Source organism: Hibiscus syriacus, unplaced genomic scaffold, assembly GCF_006381635.1.
Source record: "Hibiscus syriacus cultivar Baekdansim isolate YM2019G1 unplaced genomic scaffold, ASM638163v2 tig00110858_pilon, whole genome shotgun sequence".
NCBI lineage: Eukaryota > Viridiplantae > Streptophyta > Magnoliopsida > Malvales > Malvaceae > Hibiscus > Hibiscus syriacus.
In genome coordinates, this window is record NW_024062890.1 from 1,453,872 (window position 1) to 1,471,826 (window position 17,955).

The window sequence follows — 17,955 nt, forward strand, 5'->3', positions numbered from 1 at the left end:
TTTACACAGTATCAATACTATTCAAACATTATAGTACTATTCATAAAAACATTTTTATGACTTAAATTCGTTATAACGAAACATAATTCAACATTATATTTTTTTTTTCTTAATATAAGTCTAAATGTTCTATTATTTGTAAGAATATTATTTTAAAAAGTCAATGTGACATCTCAACTCTCGGTATCAGGTCAGGTACAGTTGGGGTGTATATGTAATGGTATCAGGCTACGGTTTAGCCGATTCTAGGCTTAAATCGAATCTACTATGGTGTCTTATAGGGTACATGCCAACATAAATATGAAAACTTCTGATCTGACAAGAGTAACAAGTATGTTGTGTGCTAAGAAATTTATGTGGTTATGTTTTATTAGATGTCCGAACATGATAGTTTTCGAAGTGAAGCTGAAGATGATCGGCCCGTTGAGAGCAGTAATTCACCTGCCCTGACCAGGCAAGGTGAAGAACAGACACTCCTACTGGAGTGTCTTGTTTCCTACTGGAGTGGTCTCATTGCTTCGTGGGCAAGCGAGAATCTGGTGGACGAATATCACTCTGAGAATGATAAGTGACCAAGTGACATGGTCCTCATTTTTAGAAGATTGTAAGCACAAGTATATAGGAGAGTTTATCAGGCAAACGAAGCAAGAATTCTTAAATTTGAAACAAATGAATCGCACTGTGTATGAGTATGAGTGTGAGTTAAATAAATTAAGTCATTTTGCGACTGAGTTGATTCCAACAGAGAATAATGCATGTGATTGGTTTATAGAGGGCTCGGGCCCAAGATTGAATGAGATGTTAATTGCTTTGAATTTGTCCTCGTTTCAAGAAGTAGTAACCGTGCTAAAGCTCTAGAAAGAGCTTAGAGAGAAACGGTTTTAAAGAGCAAAAAGCTCACCATCCAAAAGAACTGGGTTTCATCAAGTTTTACACACCTAAGAGAGGCAGAGAGAGATTCTGAATTTCGATTCCAAACAAGGTCTGGATCGATAGTATTCTATGTTAGAGAATCAAATCAGATGAGATCTAGACAGACTCAATCAGTAGGGTCTGGTGAGGGAAGAGCACAACAGAGACTCTGTCAGACTTGTGAAAAATATCATGGTGGGATATGTAGAGTAGATTCGAAGCTGTTTCTGATGTGGTGAAACGAGAAGTACAGTCGGAATGATCTGCTTCGATGTCTCATAGAGAAAGAGGTAGAAGTCAACCCGAATCCTCTACTCAACAGGAAATATGCTCCACTGCTCGAATGTATAATATTAATACCAATGAATATTTTGATGATCCAAAGATAATAGCAGGTACATTCTACTGTAATAAATACGTTATGATATTGATTGATATGGGCTTGCATATTCATATATTAGTAGTAAATTGGTGAGGAAATTGAGAATTCAATTAGAAGTTAATTATAGATGTGGTAGTGAAAAATCTATTAGGGCACAGTGTTGGATAAATAAGATATGTTGAGGGTGTCCCATTAGAATTAAGAGAATTGAATTTCATGTTAATTTGACGGAATTACTATTTAAGGGATTTGAAGTAATATTGAGACTAAACTAGTTATATAGCTAGCATACAAATGTCAATTGTAAATTGAAAATAGTAAAGTTAATCAAGTATGATGTGGATTTGGATTAATGTATTCGATGAAAACTAAAGATGGTAGTAGATAGAATAAAAATATTGTAGAAGAATAAGATTTTGGGCAATTCAAATGTATTATAAGATTTATGAAGAGGGAATAAAGAGAAGTAATCAGAGATAAGTATAAGTGATACGAAAAGAATAGTAAAACATGGGTGAAAGATATGGTTTAGTTATGTAATAAGGAGATTTTGATTATGAAAGGATAAATGGATAAAGAAATGAAAATGATTGAATTTAAAGAATCAGATATCATAAAGGTTATATAGAAGTGTAAATGATAAGTTCGATATAGAAGTAAGAAAAGTGTGCAAGGTGATGTGAAAAGATTGTTTGATTTTGTAAAGTATATGTTTAATCACATTTGAAGAAGATTTAAAGTTGTGTTCTTGGTCAAATGATGATGTAATAAGAGTTTGAATATTATTATAAGGTAATTAGAGATGGATTTATGATGTTAAGTTATTAAAATGGATATTACTGTCTACATGATGAGTGACATTATATGGATTTTAGAAAGGTCAAAGGAAAATGCAGAATTGAAAGAGAGAAAAGACAGAAATGGATTGGATTATTTGGAAATTGAGGGCAAATCATTGATTATAAATTGCGAAGGGATAAAGTTGTGAAAGCAACATAAGAACATTAAAAGATATGTTCTTATTGGTATGTACAATGAAAATTCGAGGATGAATTTTCTTAAGGGGGAGATTTGTAATATCCTCAATGCCGGTTAGTGACTAAATTGTAAAATTTTAGAATCTGGTGATTAAAGTAGAATAATTGAATAGTTCAATGATTTATTTGGAAATATTTCCTAAAAGTTGTTAGTAATATCGGAGAAATTAAAGAGCAAAATTGTCATTTGACAAGAAAGATATTTTCCCCCTTGATAAGAATGAATCACGTGGGGGGAGAGTTATCTGGAAACTCTCTTCTTCTTCTTGCTTTCTTCTTCCCCCGTGTGCTCAAGCCAAGCAAAGATGAGTTGTCTGATTATTTGTTGATTTAAAGTCTGAGTTTTGATCCTTAGGTGATACTTAAGCTTAAGGAAAGCTTAAGTTGTCTTAAAATCAAAAGATGAAGAAGTTATGAAAGATTAAAGATAAGAAGTTTTTAAGTGAATTTATGGAAAAGAGTTGATAAAGGAATTTTGAGATGGAATTTGACTTGTTATCAACTTAATAAAGAGATACGAAGTGAAAGAATTGAATTTAGAACATTTTGAAAATTTGGTATGATTATTGATTTCCATATAAAAGATGAGATTTTGAGGTTAATGATGTATAAAAGGAGTAAAAATTAATTTAAGTATGTGTATTTGAGTTAAGAATATACAAAGGGATGAAACATGAAGAATTTAACCTTAGAATAATGAATTTTCGGGTTCAAAAAGTGATTTATGAGCAAAGTGTGTAGATGCTTAATTTGTCTGGGCCTATATCATGGGCAAATGAAAGTAGTTTTTGGGAGTTAAAAACCAGAAAAGAAACGTGGAGGCCATTTTCTTTATTTTGTTTCATCGTGGGTAATAAAAACTGAAATGTACAGTTTTTACGTGGGGGGGGGGGGGGAAATAAACTGCATTCAGAGGAGATCAAAAATGGGGAGAGGGTCTCCATGGGGTCTCGGGACAGAAATTAGATAGCAGAAACGAAAAACATTGTACTGAAAAACATTGTACTGATTTTTCCGTGGATTTTTGATTATCAAAGGAAACAAACTTCATTTGATCAAGCCAAAACAATACACAGAGTTATAAAGGGTATTTATTTTACTTTCATTTTCCATTGCTTTCATAATGCTTGTGTGTGTACATGTTTCGAATCAATACCAAAACAAACAAAGGAAGTTTTTTATTTACCTTAGATTAATGTCATTTCCAATGCTATGTTTGAGTCTTTAGGGTAGAAACTTGTTAATTAGCTTCTTTGATTCGATTTGAGAGATTCATAAGTAAAAATAAACAAACATTTTACAGTATAAGATTGAACTTGTCAATAGAAATGAAAAACTCAAATGAAATTTACCTTTCTTCTTCGTTTTCTTTCGTCGGTGGGGGGGGCTTGGAAGAGAGGGCTTATGGTTTTTGAGGGATGTATAGGAAGTTAGGAAGAGAAGTTGAGTCCATCGCCGGAGAAGTAGAGAGTCACCGTTGAGGGTGGTCACCGGAATGATTTTCTCGATCGTGAAGGTTAGGGGTGTGTCAAAGTCTTCGGTTGAGAGTGGGTTCTTTTGGGACATGGAAAACCAAAGTGGTTAAGCTTATTTCGTCGTTGGGTTGCTCGTCGGTTGAGGTGAAGTGCGATTGCAGTCGATGGAGGCTCTTGATTCAACTATCGAGGGGTATGAGAGAATGAGAAGGGAAGAGATGGAGTAGAGAAGATAAAGCGGCTGATGGTGTTGAAACATTAGCTTAGGTTTTAAGTTATGTTGCATAATAAAGTTTTTGGTTAAATTAGGATTTAGTCATTGTAAGTATTTGAGTTAATTACTTTTTAGCCATCAAATTTGCTTGGTAAAATCAGGTTTTAGTCTCCAAGTTTTTAATATTATATTACACTTTAGTCACCTTTAGGACTGCTTCTGAATTTAATCCTTTGTGTTGGCCCTAATTTAGATATTTTCTCATTTTTAATTTTAGTTGTAGTTTTATTGGGTCATTTAGGTGTAGATCCCTTGTTATTTATGTTTGTTTTTATTTAAGTCTAGGTTTTAATTTTTAATTCGTATGTGTAATTTTGTATATTTAAATGTAGTCATTTTTTAAGACGTATATATACATTTTTTAAATTTATAATTTAGCATGTTATGATTTTATTTTTTATATTTAGGTCACATGTGTTCATAATATGTCAATATGCATAATTTATGATTTTTAATTAAAGCATATGTACATAATTTTTTGTATATCACATTGTATGCTATTTTTTAATTTTGTTTAATTAATTTTGGCATGACATACTTTTTGCATAATTCACGTGATAGCCTCATTTGCATAACTCGATATATCACATAATTGGATTAAGGGTAATACCCTTTTAATTTAAAATTGTTGAAGTGGGCAGTCATAACTGATTTGAGGTCCGCTTTTAATGATTTTAAAATAAAAGTGTATCCCGAAAGTGAAACAAAAAAATTGATTCGTCACCTAAAATTTGGGAACGAGAGAAAAAGAAATGTTCGTTTATTTAAATATATCAATAAAAGGTTGTTATATCTTTAAGATCTGGTCTCGATATTTGTAAATAATCAAAAATTCTTTATCTTTCTAAAACGACTCGGTAATTTTAATTTAATTTATTTGAGTGCTTTAGAATGTTTTTAATTTTACATCTTTGTTTTATGAGATCAAAAATTAAATTAAATTTGAATTTGTAAAGTTCATTGCAAAGACGTTAATTAATCGGCTAGGTACCGATTTAGGGCGTTGTGGGGGTGCTAATCTTTCCCCGCACGTAACCGACTCCCGAACTTGGATTTTGGTAATGCAGACCCTAATTTGTTGTTTTAATTAAAATTAATTTTTATTTAAAATAACAAACATTTTTGGGTGCCCAATCACACCCTAATCAAAGATTGGTGGCGGCTCTTTGAACTGTATTTTTTCGATCATAAAGGAAATCCGAATTTTTTTCGAAACGAAAGGTTTTTCAATCGCATTTGTTTTTAAATTAAAAATCAATTGAAAAATATAAATTAAAAATTAATGTGGTTTTCAAAATCTCACTTTTTTCACATTTTTAAAAAAAAATCGTTTCGACAGCTTGGCGACTCTGCTGGGGACTTTTTTTAAGAGAGTCAAGCCGATAGTCGATTAATTAATTGTCTTTGCAATTGAAAATTACAAATTCGTTTTAATTTGATTTTTGATCCATTTTTTTTGTTTTTAATAAGTTTTGTTTGTATTTTGATTTTTTTTTCAATTAACAATTAAATAGTTGTACTAATCTGTTTGCTATTGGTTTCAGAATAATTGTTTGTTTTTAGAATTGATTTTGAGTGTTTTTATTGTGTTTTTTCGCTTTTCCTCACACACTGCACAACTGCATTATCATGCCATGAGCTAAAACCCCGCTCCGTCCTATTTAAGTAGGAGTGAGAGACTATGCCCTCGTGTGGTTTTCACCTCCGCATGGGATAGTGGATCGCTCCTGGAGCTCACGCCTTATGGTCCTCGTGATGGTAATCACCTCCGCATGGACATAAGGAGGTGTGTTCCCTCGAAATTGAACTTGATCCCCTAAAGCCTGTGATGGGCCAGGATTGAGGGTTCGGCAGCCCAATGGGGCACCGGTAAGGACAATTCGAGAACCTATTACTTTAGAACCTAACCCAGCATATAGTGAACGTAGAGCCTGAACTTAGGTTGAACCAAACCCGAATCTTAAGAATCCCGTGAGGAGGGTACAAAAGGAAAAGCTTTTTTGAGTCATTTATTTTCATTTTTCGAATAAATGCTTGCGAACTAGATATCAAGATAGGTTTATTTTTCGAACAAGCATGCGAACTAGATATCATGCGGTTAGGTTTATTTTCTGAATAAGCATGCGAATTAGATATCATGAGGTTAGGATTTCTTTTTGTGGATAATAAAGCATGGGGGTAGATATCATGTTGGGTAGGATCTGATAAAGCATGATTGGGTAGCCAGCATGTGTGGGTAGGATTCTTGAATAAATTATTATCCCGACTTAATTGCTTTATGTTTACTAACCGATCTTTTGTTATATTTGCCTTGTTTTTTTTTTTATGTTTTGCATTGCACGATCCATTACATGGTGTTGATTTGGGATCGATGTCCATATAGAAGGCCAGTAATATGAAACGAACGGTTCAGAAAGAGGTTGAGGACAATGCAGATGTTATGAGGTGGTCGGAACAGTCCCAATTGACCAATGGAGACAGCGTGATGCCTGGATACGTGTCGGAGTTATTTGGTTACACTCACATCAACGTACGTTAGAATGATCTGAGTGAGCTAAGAGAGATATGGGGAAGATGGGAAGCAGCCGATAAGGAGAGGTTTTATCAGTTGTACGGTGATATTCCTTATCTTCTGGATGTTTCTATTGACCGAAATCTGTTTAGAGCGTTGGCACAATTCTGGAATCCGGCTTATGGCTGTTTCACATTTGGTAGAGTGGATCTAACACCAACAATATAGGAGTATCAAGCTTTGGTCCGTTGTCCGAGGTCCCAAATGGATAGAATATATACCAAGCTGCCAGTCACTCCTTCATTTAAGAAGAAATTACTATTGATGACCGGAATGAGTGAAGATTGGGTAATCAGAAACATTAAGAAGAAGGGAGACTGTGAGTGCATCTCTTGGGCTGCTCTGAAAGAAGTAATTGCTCATCATCCTGATAATAGAAAGAAGCTTGACTTGTTTGCTTTAGGGATTTATGGGCTCGTTATTTTTCCAAAAGTGCTAGGATATGTAGACGTATCAGTTGTTGACATGTTTGAAAGATTAGACAAGCGCGTGGATCCTGTTCCAGCTATTCTAGCTGAGACGTTCCGGTCTTTGAGTTCTTGTAGGCGCGAGGGAGAAGGACGCTTTATAGGATGTGCGCCTTTGCTGCTAGTGTGGATTCTGAGTCATTTCAAACATGTTGAAAGGGCACCAGGACGAGTATTTTTAGACGGTTTCTCACATTTGAAGGATTTTCTTTCTAAAGAGTGGCCTGGGGGTTTTACTGAAGAAAAATGGATGGTCATCTTCAAGGATATTAGAGATGGTGATATCTTGTGGCGAGCTTTGTGGAATACCTCTTCGGATATACTTTACCGATGTGGAGAGCGAGATTGGGTTCCTTTGCCAGGTATATGGGGTTCTGTTGGGTATGCACCGCTACTAGTTTCCAGACAGTATAGATCGAGGCAGTTCATCCCAGCCACGTGAGACTTGGTAGGATCGGATTTTGCATTCAAAGGAGATCAGTATAAGGTTAAAGTTAAAGGGGTTGCTGAGGCTTGGAAGCAAACTCGTCGTGTGAATCTGTTCACTTATGATCTCGAGTTATCTCAAGAGTACGAGCAGTGGAGAAGCGGTCGAGTAAACGACAACATCCCGATAGTGAATCCTGAAAATATTCATTCAGCCGGTGGAGGAACAGTTAAGAGTGGTGCCATCTTCATTAGAGTTAGCCAAGCGTGATTTCGAAGCAGAACAGAGACAATGGAAAATGACTTTACAGAAGCTAGAAGATGAAATGTATCAAAAGGGATTGGAGATTGACATTCAGAAGAGTAGAGCAGATCGAATTGAAAAAGTAGAGAAATAACTTCGGCTAGACTTTGACGATCTTCGGTCAACTTATCAGCGAATAGTAAAAGCTCAGGCAGGTTATAGCTCGAGTAAGTCTGTCGAATTGAGGCAAGAGGTGACGAGCCTCAAAAGAGTAGCCGGAGAGAGTCAAGAAGAGCTCAAGCAAAGCAGGCACCAAGTTAAGATTTTATGAAAGGAAAATGATTCTTTAGAGCAGCGGTTACAAGAGAGTCAAGCCCATAATGAGAAGTTGAAGGGGAAAATTTCAAGTTTAGAGACTGCATTACGACGATACCGAAGCAGGGAAGGTAGCTCGAGCCGTGGGGATGTTGAAAGTTTGAAGAGACAAGTGGGCGAGCTTGAAGCCATGGTTCAAGAGTTTCAGAGGCAAGCAAGTGAGCTATCGATAGTTCCCTATGAGGGGGATATACAGTGGCGTTTTCAATGGGAGCGAGCTCAGGCGAGAGTTAAGCAAAGAGAGGACTTTATTGCTTGTTACCTAGTACACGCGCGAGGAATAGCTCAATATTTGGTCATTCTATCTGAGGAAGCTGCTGATGTGACTGAAGAACTAGATCCTGAGGCTGAAGAAAACCAGAGGATTGTAGAGTTACTAGCACACGTACAAGAAATAGGAGAGATGGTGCAGATTTATTTGTGATATGTTTCAACTTTGTAATTGAACGTCGTTCTAATATAAAGAGTTGTTCTAAGGAGTCGTTCCAGGATCAACACCATGCATTTTGCATATGCATTTTTAATGCATTTTTTTTGCATCGCATTTTATTCATTCATAATCATATGTTTCATATTCATTAATAAATATCAGCGATAACAAAATGACTCTGTGACAGAGTAATACTGGAAAATCCCAAGCATACCTACAGAACCAGGAAGAAAGTTAATGGAGGACAAACTTGCCCAAATTGAGAAGGCTCAGTTGGAGTTACAAGATAATATCAAGAAAATGCAAGAAGATATGATGAATGCCCAAAAGGAGATGTTTGCTAAGTTTGCGGGTATGTTGGAAGGAAGAAATCCAGAACATGGAAAAAGCCCTATGCCAGAAGGTGTAACTGAAGACCCACTTCATCATCCAGGGTTAACCCCAGAACAATCTCAGAATGTTCAAGTGACCCTTGTTCATGTCGGGAAGGTGCACATTAATCCAGTCGGTGCTTCTATTAACGTACAGCCTGAATCTAGTTCGTATCAGGAAGAACATCAATATCATCAAGTTCCGGACCTTGATGAAGAAGCCAAGAAGGACCAAAACAATCTGTTGGAAGAGAAATGGAAGTAGTTAGAAAGAGAGGTCAGAGCCATGAAGGAAGATACCAATGTCTATGGATTTGACGCAAATGAGTTAAGTCTAGTTCCTGATCTGGTCTTGCCTCCAAAGTTTAAAGTTCCTGACTTTGAGAAATTTGATGGTACTAGGTGTCCCTCTGCGCATATCACGATGTTTTGTAGGAAGATGACCAGATACATAGGGGACGATCAATTGTTGATACACTGCTTTCAGGAAAACTTAACTGGCTCGGCAATCCAATTGTATAACTAGCTGAGTAGAGCTAATATTAAATCGTGGAAAGACTTGGCTAAGTCCTTTCTTGAGCAATACAAACATGTGAAAGATGTTAGGCCCAACAGGATGATGTTGCAAGGAATGGAAAAGAAGTCTAACGAGAGTTTTAGACAATATGCTCAAAGATGGAGAGATGTAGCAGTGCAAGTCCACCCACCATTGGAAGAGGAGGAAACAAATATGCTTTTTGTCAACACCTTAAAGGCTCTTTTTTTCTCGCATCTTATCGGTAATCCTTATCGAAGTTTTGCTGATGTAGTTACAGCAGGAGAAATGATTGAAATGGCGATTAAGAGTGGAAAGCTCGAAGGAGGAGAGTCTAGTAAGAGACCACCAACGAGGAAAAATAAAAACGAAGTAAGTAATGTGAGGCAGTACGATTCTAATAACATTACTGTTTCCCGTCCTCAAGGAGCAGGGTCATCAACACAAAATGACAATAGACAAGGGGCAAGGGACCAGAGGAGAGAGAGGCCTCAATTGATCCAATTCCGATGATTATAAGGAATTATTTCAGATTTTGTATGATCGACATGTGGTTTCGCCGATCACGTGACACCAATGCACTCCTTTTCCCAAATGGTATGATGCTAGTGCTCAGTGTGAGTACCATGCAGGGAACCCTGGGCATTCCATTGAGAATTGTACTGTTTTAAGAAGGTTGTCCAAGCTTTGAGAACGAGGAATGTCATCAACTTTGGTGACAGTGAGCAGCCAAATATAGCTCAGAATCCGTTGCCAAGCCATGCAGGGGCAGGAGTGAATGCGATTACTGAAGAGAAAGGAAAGAGAATTGTAAGGAATGTTAGTGAGGTGGTATCACCCATGAGTTGGGTGTGGTGTCAGATGGTCAATGTAGGATTGTTGAAGCCCAGTTTGATGGGTGAACAGTTTAACAGTGGAGAGGTATGTATGTATCATAATGAAGGACACAATATCAGCAATGTCCTGATTCCTATCTTTGGTACAAGACATGATGGACAGTAAAGAAACTGAGTTCTTTAGAGAGATTGTTGAAGAAGAGGAAGCGGAAGTTTGCGCTTCAGAAGGATCGTCTAAAGGGGATACAATGCCAGTTGTCCCCTAATTATTACACCCAAAAATCGAGTTACTGAGAAGGTAGCCCCAAAAGTGGTTATTACACCTCTCCATTCCCATATCGGGATAATAAACAAGTGCCTTGGAGATATGATTGCCAGATGGGAGATGTAACAAAAGAGAATGAGGAAGTAGATGAGGTGGGACGCTTTAGAACGGTAGGTGTTATTCTTTTAATCCACCTAAAGAGTCTGAGAAGAAGGTTGCAGTTGATAAGGGGAAAAAAGTGGATGTGCAGATAGAAGAGGATAAGCCTGTTATCAATGAACCGGTAACCGAGAATGAAGCGGTAGAATTTTTGAAATTTCTGAAACACAGTGAGTACAGTGTTGTGGAACAGTTACACAAGTGCCTGCCCGTATTTCTATTTTATCATTACTTTTGGTTCAGAGGCCCATAGGAATGCTCTGTTAAAGGTTTTGAACAGACTTTTGTTCGAAAGAGTTGCCCATTGAAAAGTTGGATCGGTTAGTTTCCAATGTACAAGCTGATAATTTTTTATCTTTTTCTGAGGATGAAATCCCTTCTGGGATGATGGGTAGTCAGAAGGCGTTGCACATTACAGTTAAATGTAAAGGGCATGTTGTCCCGGGTCTTGGTTGATAATGGTTCAGCTTGAATGTGATGCTTAGTGACTCTAAAGAAGCTTACATTAGATAGTACACTTATGAGAACCTATCAAAGTGTGGTTCGAGCTTTCGATGGGACTAAAAGAGAAGTGTTGGGCAAGATTGATGTTCCTCTGAATATTGGTCCAGCAATTATGAAGTGGAATTCTCGTAATGGACATTATGCCTAGTACAATTGTTTATTGGGAAGGCCTTGGATTCATCAGGCCGGTGCAGTTCCGACATTGCACCAGAGACTAAAAATTTGTGATGATGGAAGGTTGGTATGTATTCATGCTGAAGAGGACATTATTGCTTCTGTTCCTACTACTGCTCGTATATTGAAGTTGATGAGCAAGCCATCGAGTGTTCTTTAGACATTGGAGTTTGTCAATGCTACGTTTGTGGCCGAAGGCAGGAAGATGCGATTGATGGAAGGTTGGTATGTATTCATGTTGAAGAGGACATTATTGCTTCTGTTTCTACTACTGCTCTGTATATTGAAGTTGATGAGCAAGCCGTCGAGTGTTCTTTTAGATCATTGGAGTTTGTCAATGCTACGTTTGTGGCCGAAGGCAGGAAGATACCAAAGCCTCGATTGTCAGACTGTTCCAAGATGGGGCTCAAATTGACTCTTGGAAGAGGAGCGAAAGTTGAAAAGGGGTTAGGTCGACAGTTGCAAGGACCGGTGAATCCAATATGCCCTGTTACTAAAAGAGATCGATTTGGTTTGGGGTATCAGCCAACTCGAGGGATAAGTTGAGGGGAATTAAGAAGGGCCAAGAATCAGAAAAGCCAGATTGGCTGGTGAAGACCTTAGCTGGGAACCCATGACCTTCCCGCCGTTGAGTAGTATTTTCATGTCTGGGGGACATATGTTTCAAGGGGATTCAAGGAACACCGAGGTGATAGTTGAGGATGCTTTGGGAGATTTAGGCATTAATGTTATAACTGATGATGAATTTGAGGAAATGAGAGTTGTGGGCATTTATCCTGCACCGCCGGGCTTCGTGTTGAACAATTGGACTGCGGAAGAACTGCCTGTAGTTTACAAATCTTTTACAGAGTAATGCATTGGAACTTTCTCCCTGTTGTTCATACCCTGGGGCAATAGGTGATTTTATGTAAAGGGTTAAGCTTTGTTTTTTTCTGCTTTCAATAAAAGATGCATTCTGTTAGTTCCAAATGGCAAACATTTTCCATTCATTTCATTCATTCATTCTTTGTTGTATATGTATGTATTTATTTATTTCTATTTATTTATATGGGAAAAGATCCTCCCATATGTATATATGTATATATCTTCTCTTTCATTATTTTTTCAGGAGCTCAGATATCAATAATATGAATGCCAATGACTCTGACCCGGAGATTGATTTCGAGAAGCCTATATGTCAAAGAGAAATCGAAGATTGTGATGATGATGAGGGATGTGAACTACCTTCTGAATTGCTGAAAATGGTGGAGAATGAAGATAAGCAGATTCTACCTCATAAAGAGCCTACTGAGATTTTGAATTTGGGAACAGATGAGGATAAGAGAGAAGTAAAGATTGGTACCACTCTATCAGTTGGAGGTCGACATGATTTGATAGAATTGCTTCAAGAATACAAGGATGTGTTTGCTTGGTCATACGAAGATATGCCGGGTTTAGATACAGAGTTGGTTGTTCACAAACTGCCAATAAATCCTGAATGTAAACCGGTACAGCAAAAACTGAGAAGAATGAGACCTGAGATGCTGCTCAAGATTAAAGAGGAAGTGAAGAAACAATTTGATGCCGGGTTTCTTAAAGTGTCCAAATATCCTGAATGGGTGGCTAATATTGTCCCAGTACCAAAGAAGGATGGTAAAGTTCGAATGTATGTTGACTACAGAGATCTCAACCGAGTTAGTCCAAAGGATAATTTTCCCTTGCCACATATAGACACGCTAGTGGATAATACTGCTGGAAATTCTTTGTTCTCTTTTATGGATGGTTTCTCTGGCTACAATCAAATTAAGATGAATCCTGAAGATATGGAAAAAAACGACATTCGTTACCATGGGGAACGTTTGTTATAAAGTAATGCCGTTTGGACTGAAGAATGCAGGGCAACATATCAAAGGGCCATGGTGACGTATTTCACGACATGATGCATAAAGAGATAGAAGTTTATGTCGATGATATGATTGTCAAAGCCAAGACAGAGGAAGAACATATTGGGAATTTGAGAAAGCTTTTTAAAAGACTAAGAAGATGCCAGTTAAAACTCAACCCAAATAAATGTACTTTCGGGGTGACATCTGGGAAGTTATTGGGTTTCGTAGTAAGCCAAAAAGGAATTGAAATAGACCCAGATAAAGTAAAGGCTATTCAAGACTTGCCAACCCCACGAACACAAAAAGAAGTTAGAGGATTTTTGGGGAGATTGAATTATATAGCTCGGTTTATTTCACAGCTGACGGAAAAGTGTGATCCCATATTCCACCTTATTCGTAAGAATAACTCAGGGGAATGGAGTGAGGATTGTCAAAAAGCTTTTGAAGCAGTGAAAAGATATTTGTCGAGCACACCAATCTTGGCGCCACCTATCTCAAGCAAACCATTGATTTTGTATTTGTCGGTTTATGAAAATTCAATGGGGTGTGTGCTGGGGCAACGTGACCAAACTGAGAAGAAAGAAAGGGCTATCTATTATCTCAGTAAGAAGTTCACTGAATGTGAGACAAGATACTCACCCATTGAAAAGTTGTGTTGCGCTTTAGTAGGGCTACCCGAAGGCTTAGGCAATATATGTTGTATCATATACTTGGCTTATATCCAAGCTTGATCCCTTGAAATATTTAATGGGTGTGCCTGCATTATCTGGAAGATTAGCTCGTTGGCAGATCTTATTGTCCGAATTTGACATCCATTATGTAAACCAGACGACAATTAAAGGAAGTGCTATAGCGAAATTCATTGCAAGCAGGGCTTCGGAAGAATATGAGTCGTTGAGCTTTGATTTCCCAGATGAAGATTTAATGGCTATTTCGGTAGAAGATGCAGTTACATCTACTAGTAAATATTGGAAGTTGAACTTTGATGGTGCTTCAAATGCCATGGGACATGGAATCGGAGCAATTTTGGTCTCACCAGAAGGAGAGCATTATCCTTTCACCAGTCGGCTTAATTTTGATTGTACAAACAATATGGCCGAGTATGAAGCTTGTGTTCTGGGTCTTAGAGCTGCTGTTGAACGCAAAGTAAAAATGCTTAAAGTATATGGAGATTCAGCTTTGGTAATATACCAACTCAGGGGAGAATGGGAGACAAAAGATCCCAAGCTTGTAGAATACCGTAAGTTAGTTATGGAACTTGTTGAAGAATTTGATGAAGTAACTTTCAATTATCTCCCCAGAGAAGAGAATCAAATGGCAGATGCCTTAGCCACACTGGCAGCAGCGTTTAAGATGAACGAGCATTCAAATATGATGCCCATTGAAATGAAGGCTTATGAGTATCCAACCATTATTTTAATATTGAAGAGAAGAAAGATGGAAACCCCTGGTATTATATATATTGCATATAAGGTATCAAAGTTATCCAGAACAGGCCACTGAGAATGATAAGAGAACCATTAGAAGAATGTCATCAGGGTATGTGCTTGATGGTGAGACTTTATACAAGAAAAGTCTGGATCAGGTCTTGTTAAGGTGTGTTGACGCGAAAGAAGCCAAATTGATTCTTGAAGAAGTGTATGAGGGCATATGTGGTACCCATGCTAATGGGCATGTTATGGCTAGGCAGGTTATGAGATTTGGGTATTATTGGTCAACTATGGAAACAGACTATATCAATTATGCCCGAAAATGTCACAAATGTCAGATTTATGGAGATAGGATACATACTCCTCCTCATCCGTTGCACGTAATGACAGCGCCGTGGCCATTCTCAATGTGGGGCATGGATGTTATTGGACAAATTTCACCCAAAGCTTCAAATGGTCATCGTTTCATTCTGGTAGCCATAGATTACTTCACCAAGTGGGTAGAAGCGTCTTCTTACGCAAATGTTACCCAGTCTACAATATGCAAATTCTTAAAGAAGGAGATCATTTGTAGATATGGTTTACCAGAGAGGATTATCTCCGATAATGCGTTGAATTTAAATAATAAGATGATGGACTCGATCTGTAAACAGTTCAAATAAAGCATCATAATTCCACACTTATCGCCCAAGATGAATGGGGCAGTAGAGGCGGCCAATAAGAACATCAAAAGGCTCATAGAGAAAATGACTGAGACCTATAAGGATTGGCATGAGAAGCCCTTTGCTCTATTTGCTTATCGACTTCAGTACGGACTTCAACGGGGGCAACTCCGTTTCTTTGGTTTATGGGGATGAAAGCTGTCTTACCTATTGAGGTGGAAATTCCCTTACTTCGGATTTTGTCAGAGGTAAAGCTTGATGAGGCAGAATGGGTCCAAGCTAGGTATGACCAGTTGAATTTGATTGAAGAAAAGAGATTGAAAGTTATTTGTTATGGTCAGATGTACCAAAAACGTATGATACGGGCACATGGTAAGATAGTTCGCCTTCGAGAATTCCACGAGGGAGATTTGGTGCTTAAAAGGATTTTGCCTATTCAGAAGGATTTCAGAGGAAAATGGATGCCCAATTGGGAAGGACCTTATGTTGTCAAGAAAGCCTTTTCTGGGGGAGCTCTAGTCCTAACTGAAATGGACGGATCAGAATTACCATATCCAGTGAATTCCGACGCTGTTAAGAGATATTTTGCTTGAAGAAGAAATAAAAAAGAAAAAATGAGAAAATGAGGAAAAAGAAAAAATGGAAAAACAATGGAAAAAAAATGAAAAATGAAAAAAGAAATAAATAAAAAGGAGGGTTCAAGATGAAAACCCGAAAAGGGCGTCTTGGAACCAAAGGAGGTCTCAAGTTGAAAACCCGCAAAGGGCGACTTGAGTTGAGTTTGAAATTCAGAATTCGTGCATGGTGGAAGGTTCTGAATCAATTTTGGAAGTGGAAAGAGCTCCTGATATGGATAGTAACAATGACAGTTGGTGATCAAGGATGAGACTAAAGATTAATGAGTCTCGATGAAAACAACCAGGAGAAAAATTAAATGCATATGAGATTCGATACTGGTTTAGGGCATCCAATGATGAGATTTGGGAGTTTAGAAGTAGCTTCATACTCTTAAGCATCACAATTTTGGAAATCTTTTTGACAGAAGCTACACTCGAGATATTCTAACGGCGTGCCAGTTCAAAAGCATTTGCATTATTGATATTTGAAGACGCCTACTCTTTTGTTCTTTTACTGTTTCCAGTTAAAAGTTTGCCATTTAGTTGCCTAAAATTCTCTGTATTTATATAAATAAAGAGATATCTTTCCTTGTTCGTTTCCCTTTTGTAAGCATCTTATTTTGAAAAGTTAAAACATATAACTTAACTTGAAGTACATGAGATCACTTTGTATTATTGTGCAAAAGGTTTTGGAAAATGCAGGTATTCTGAAGTTGACAATGGTTTAAACATGTAAGCTTGTGTGGCTACGGGAAGCTAAAACCTTGGAATTCATAGAAAATCTCAGCCATGATAAGAATACCCAAAGTGATTGTCATTGGTCAAGAAGTTGGTCATGGGTACTGGTGGGTTTCAAGAAAAGAAAGAGTCAAGGTTCTGTTAAGCCGAGAGATATGAAATTGAGATTGTTAACTGGGGTGAAATGGTCAAATGTTCTGTGCCCAAGATGAAGCCGAGTTTCATCGAGATCAAAGGAGATAGAGTTCCTTCGAAGAAGAAAATGCATCAAAGTGCATATTTGCATACATTTAGGCATGAATAGGATCATGGCACTCATAATTGCATGATGACTTAAGCATTTGCAGATTTCCCAATGATAGTTGAAGATTGAAGATATTGAAGCATCGATATGAAGATATTTGGTTTGGAGATTTTGAAAAGAATGATGTTTATACGAAAACTGAGCTAAAGCAGATTCACGTATCCAATGGTTTCCAGACAAGTTTTCGCGATGGAGATGAATTTTCAGAAATTTTATCAAATTCTAAATTTTTGAATATAATATTTTCAAACATAAATTAATGATTGATAATGTTTGATTTTCAGGTTGGACCTCCAAAACAGGTCAATCTTAAGTCATCATGAAAGAGCAGTGAAGCAATTCAAACTTAAGCCTTCACGGAAGAGTAGTGAAGCAAATCATCTTAAGCCTTCATGAAAGAGTAGTGAAGCAAACTCGTTTGTTGAAGATCGAGTCCTATACTCTCTGAAAGAATAGGGAGCGGACAAGTTCGTTGAAGATTGAGTCCTATACTCTGAAGGAATAGGGAGCGGACAAGTTCGTTGAAGATTGAGTCCTATACTCTCTGAAGGAATAGAGAGCGGACAAGTTCGTTGAAGATTGAGTCCTATACTCTCTGAAGGAATAGGGAGCGGACAAGTTCGTTGAAGATTGAGTCCTATACTCTCTGAAGGAATAGGGAGCGGACACGTTTATTGAAGATCGAGTCTTATACTCTCTGAAGGAATAGCGAGCGGACCCGTTTTTTGAAGATTGTTCGAGTCTTATACTCCCTAAACGAATAGGGAGCAGACACGTTTACTGAAGATTATTCGAGTCTTATACTCCCTGAATGAATAGGGAGCAGACACGTTTACTGAAGATTGTTCGAGTCTTATACTCCATGAAAGAATAGGGAGCAGACCCGCCATTTGAAGATTTT